The sequence below is a fragment of the Drosophila mauritiana genome, chromosome 2R (genome assembly GCF_004382145.1).
Source record: "Drosophila mauritiana strain mau12 chromosome 2R, ASM438214v1, whole genome shotgun sequence".
Taxonomy (NCBI): Eukaryota; Metazoa; Arthropoda; class Insecta; order Diptera; family Drosophilidae; genus Drosophila; species Drosophila mauritiana.
In genome coordinates, this window is record NC_046668.1 from 1101819 (window position 1) to 1107933 (window position 6115).

Below are 6115 nucleotides of genomic sequence, written 5' to 3' on the forward strand. Positions count from 1 at the left end.
AAGGTGCACGTTAATGTCTACAGATCTTAAGGGCTGGATCCGATCATTTAAGGCCAGGTTCTGGCCAAAATAACTAAAGCCAGAAGTTTAGGATGACTGACTGAGAGTCTGTATCTTTATAACCTCGTGATTATTTAACACTATCCTAATCCATTATCATAAACTATAGTCGCAGGAACTCCGCATAAATGAAATTTTCTACTCAAACAGACGACTCCACTTTGAATAGTGGTCTAGCTCTATAAATATTGGGGTGTTACTACTGCGCGGTCTTGGGTTATAGCTCAAGAAGTCCATATATGTATACACGCTGAAAGAATCTCTGCGGTTTTGGAGCTAGTCCCAAAGGAGGTCCTAAAGGGCTGTTGGGTGCCTTGGTGGACTTACGAATATATAAAATACAAATATCACACGCTAAGCCAGGCAGGTTATAGTACCGTCGAATCCGTTCTAGTGCCATGTGAATGACACCATGAGCGGCCAAAGGTTGATCATGCGCATTTCTCAGAACATAGCGTTTTAACTGCACTGGAACCCAACGTTTCCAAGCGTATACATAATGAAGACACTAGAATAACAAGATGCGTAACGGCCATACATTAGTTTGGCACTATGCAGCCACTCTTTTGGTGAAGGCCAAATTTGCTCTCTTTCCGCTCGCTTAATCTGGGAGCGTAAGAAATCTAAAAATAGAATTTGCTTGCTTGTGTGAGTAAAAACAAGAGACGAGAACGCGTATATGTGTGCGTGTTGTGCTAGAACACGATTTTCGGGCCGAAATCAATTCTGATCGATGAAACGAATTTACATATTTGGAGTTGTGGCCAATTTCGTAGCAATGTGATGAACTAAAATAATAATTAATATAGATAAAAAAAAATTAAACTGAAAGCTGAATATAATGCGCATTTTAAATAATAAAAATGGTTCCTTTACATACATAAATCATATTAAGTCAAATGAATTAATAAATATACTAAATTAAAGCAAATACAATGGAAATTATTATAACTACTGTAATTTTATACATAAATTTACCAAAAAGATGACATTACATTGAGAAATAAATATTTCATAAAAATAATACGTAGTAGAAAATAAAAATTAATAAAATAAATAAAAATATGAAAACTGTTTATTGCAAAAGTCATATCTGGAGGCACGAAGTGCGGACACAAGCACTCGAAAATCATTGCCTTATTAATTTTTCTCACGACGCACGCTGAATACCCTAATGACAAGTATTCTAATATAAAGTCATTTTCGAAATTTATTTTTTGATGTACGTAGATTCGGCTATTACTATTTCTAAGCTTTATTTAAATAATAATAACGGTAAGGCAATGCAAAACAAGAATTTTTCGCATGGTGCCAATTGATAAAAAATAATATAGATTTAAAGTTAACGAACTTCTAAGGTGAAGGGCATATTTTGTCAAATTTACAATGCTTGTCTTACCTGTGCACACATACAGTTGTCTGCTATCACTGTATGCGTAGAAAAGAGCTGTTTGCTGTAGCGCTCTCCGCTCTTTCCCCCTCGAACAAAAACTCGAGAGAGCCACCTCTAGAGCCACGGCCAAAAAATCGCGTGCCAAAAAATCGTATGGCGTTACGCATCTTGTTATTCTAGTGTCTTTGGTAATACTTTGTATCAGGCTTAAATACTCAGGACTTCGAAAATGTTCGGAAGCGGCATCTACTAACAATCCATAAGACCCATCAATACTTGCTAACTCGTCTTCGTTGACCTTGGAAGGAGCATCCAGGACAACGTTATGCGATCCTCGGCGGTGTACTATTTAAAATCGGAATGTTTGATTAGTCCATTATCGAAGATGGACGCCAACAAAGCTAATCCAATCTGAAACCCTGATTTCTCTTTGGTCGGACCAACACACAACCCCACTGAGCTAGCCGTAGCCGTTGCAATTCAGGAGAGTCGGGCATGCTGTGGTAATCGAATTTGTAAGAACTTTTCGATTTCGATTTAAAATCGCAAAATCGGTGCTCCGGTTTCGAAGTCGAAAATTTCTTTCGGAACGGGCACTTTTGTCTGGCCAAAATTAAAAGTAAACGCCTTTTTTATATAAAATCAGATCTTATTTAATAAAGGAAAAAAATAGATTACTCAGTGGTTGATGTTTATTCCACATCACCATGCTGTGGGTGAATCGAAACAGGCAGGTAAAAAGACTTAAAAAATATATATGTAGTAATTTATTATTTTAAAGGTGTTGTTTATAAATAGTGCTATTTAATTTGATTACTGAAATGGTCAAAGTGCAGTAAAAAGTAATTTCGAACATCGGAGTTGAAACTGTGAAGCATATTTCTGGAAAACAGCTTAACCAGCTGTTTGCTGTTTACTAAACATTCCGATAGCAATTCGGGAAAACCAAATTGAAATCGAAAAAAAAAATTACGAATACGGAGCATGCCTGAATGTGTTCTTGTGCTAGAAGACTTTCGGCCCGACGCGGTAGTCGTCTTGAAGATTCCTGGTCGGAAATTGCCATTTATAGTGCTTGTGGAGTTCTTTATGATACTCCTCTTTCCACCGTGCATTAAACTGCTGATGTTGAGCCTTGAGATATAGCCATCTATTTAAATCGCCTTGGCCTTCGACCTTTATCTCGGGCTAAGCCGTGGAAAGCACCGACCAGAGAACTGCAGCCCGCCACTGGCACTCTACGTCCACCCGCTAAACACTGGGTCTCTAGGCACCCGTGTGTTTTTTGACACCCTACTTGCGGCAATACAAAACATTCGAGTGTTTTGCCAACGTGGTGTTATTGTTACGAGTAAAAAAAACCACTCGGTGCCTGATGCGCACTACCCGTTTGGGTGAGTGGACGCACAGTCAACGATCGGCCGCAAGTCATTTTTTGTACGCCAAAAATTTGTATGGGTGGAAGGAAGCGTGACGGGTATAAGAAATGAAGGGTAAAAGCGAATACCCAAGAAAAATTTCGTGCTCATGTCTTTGCTTTTTGATGGACTCAGTGGGTGCCACCCGTTTCGAATCATTGCCTTATTAATTTTTCACACGTCGCTAGCTGAATACTCTACTACTCTGACAAATATTCTACTATAAAGTCGCTATACCTATCCAAATTCCAACACCTCCACATATGCAGAAAACCCCACTGTACATGAAGATAAGCTGCAACAACATCCAAATTCCTACCGCTACTTCCCTAAAAGTTCTAGGAATGACCTTAAACAACAAATACAAATGGAACACACACATACACCTACTTCTACCCAAACTACACAATAAGCTAAATATAATAAAATGCCTATCTAGTCTTAAATTTAATTGCAACACGTATACACTACTTAATGTCGCAAAGGCAACAGTTATAGCCAAACTAGAGTATGGTTTGTTTCTGTATGGCCACACTCCCAAAAGCATTATAAACAAAATAAAAACACCGTTTAACTCCGCAATCCGTCTAGCTCTCGGAGCCTATCGCTCTACCCCAATAAATAACTTACTTTACGAATCGAATACTCCCTCTTCAGAAATGAAACGAGACCTTCAAATAGCCGAACTATCTCAAAACATAATCTTCTCCAAACCACCAATACCTAAGTTCGTTAAGAATAAAAAAACTAAAACGAAAAAAACACCAATAATAGACCGAACAATCAAGGTTAGCCTAGAACTTAATCTACCCTACAAACCAATAAAACTCCATAAACACAGGCCATCATGGACCCTCTCCAATCTAATAGACACATCACTCAGAATCCATAAGAAAGAACAAATATCTCCAGGTCAATACAGAAAATTATACGAACACACAAAGAATAACCTTAAAACACATAATTTCATATTCCCTGACGGTTCAAAAATTAATTACACAATAACATTCGTCATTACAGCGGAGGCAGACGTCTTGAAATACGCCAGACTGCCTCCATATTCATCCGTCCTCACCTCCGAATCAATCGCCATCCTAGAAGCAATAGATCTAATTAAAAACCGAAAAGGCAAATTTATTATCTCTTCCGACTCCCTATCAGCAATATATTCAATCCAAAACACAAATAATATCAACTTTTACCCCATCAGAATACGATCGCTAATAACGCATCATGCACCTAAAATTAAAATAATGTGGATTCCTGGCCATACAGGAATAAAAGGAAATGAACTAGCCGATCAAGCTGCAAAATCAGCAAGCAGTATGCCACTTATCCTCACCCTAAACATAAATACCACAGATATAAAAAACAGCTTAAAGCCGACAAAACTGCTTTACAAATTTATATATACCCGTAAAAGGATAACAGGCATACTCATAAAGTACCATATAACGTATATATATTTATGATCAGGATCCATAGCCTTGTTCCATCAATAGTCAATTGGTCTTGTACCTCTGTCCGTATGAATACCTCGGTCTCATATATAGTTAATATAAAAGCATGTTGAGATTAAGCATGTAGCTTCCAGTAACATAGACGCAGGGCAAGTTTGTTGGTTCATCTTGCCACGCCACAACTTTAACCGCTCACAAACCATCCAAAACTGAAACGCCCATACTTTTGAGAAAATTTTTAATTTTTTTGTATTAAATCAGTTGTTTTGTCCACGACTACCATAACCCTTAAAAACCGCCAAAATCTATCCCGTCCACATAATAAAGATTTGCAGCACTGTACGTATGTTTTTTGGGCGTATTTAACCACTGCTCCCAGGAGAAAAGAATGTCAATTCTTAAGCTAAGAAAGGAGGGAAAAAACAAGTAAGGATATTCAAAAAACCCTTGAATGTTCTGCCAAAATGGTATCCAATACCATTAAATATGAATGGAAGCCCGAAAACCGTGGTACCATACGTAAAACCACAGATATAGAGCATCGACGCATAGTTCCTTACAGCAAAGTCTATCCTTTTGCATCCTTTAGGGACATAAAGTCTGAGCTGAACTTGGGAATCAGCGACGTTAAAATTCAAAGACGACTACTGAATCAAAATTCCAGTGCGGAGAGTCCACGATAGGTTCCCCTACTTAGCCCTAGGCACATAAAGGCAAGGTTAAGCTTCCCTAAAACCTACCTAAACTGGTCAGTCTCCAAATGGCTTAATATCCATTTGGTATCTATTTCTATATCTATATATATTTGGTGAAACTGGTTCACTACAGTATATCTGACGACCTCCAAACACGGAGTACCACCCAAAACACCCAATGAAGAATCATGGTGGACCTAAAATCCTGGTATGGGCTTGTTTTTTTACAATGGTATGAGTCCATACCATATGATTTATGGTATTATAGACCAATACTTAGTGATGTCTTACTGTCATTCTGAATATAATATGCCCTTAAAATGGACATTCCAACAGGATAATGATCCGAAACACACAAGAAAATCGACTAAGAATGGTTCACCCAAAATTTAATTGATGTAATTCCTTGGCCAGCTCCATCTTCAAATTTAAACCCGATTGAAAACCTGTGGGGGACATTAAAAAATATGTGTTGAAGAACTCCCCGTCGTCTAAGTTTTAGATTTGGCAAGTTGTGCAGGATACATGTTCCAAAATTACGCCAAAAGTTGCCAGGACCTGGTGGACTCCATGCCGCGTGGGTGTAAGGCTGTACTGGCTAACAAAGGCTGTCTAACCGAGTATTAGGCCCTAATTAACACATAAAAGAAGAAAAACTAAGTTCGTTCTTAGTAAAATTGAATTTTGTTACTATTTTTTTTATAGCACTGCTATTCACTGCTATTTTAGTGAACACGAGAATTTCTGCCTATTATGTTGTTTTAATCTATATTTTCGAAACTATTGAAGAAATAAAAGTTTATGTTAAATTGTTTGATATTAAATACCTAACGATATAATAAAAAAATTTTTCCATTAAAACTATAAATCATAGGAATTTTTTATCTTAAACTCGCTGGTCCCAAGCACTGCTATTTTTATAAACACAGCTGTTTGTATCATGTGTGATTAGTCGGCATTAAGCCATTTCGCACCAGTACTATAATCGTACAAACGACAGCTTGACAATGTTCATTTCCTGAAAATGTAGTTTTAAATACAAATTACTTTTAATTAGTTTGTTCCTTATGTATATTTATTTCCTTTCAG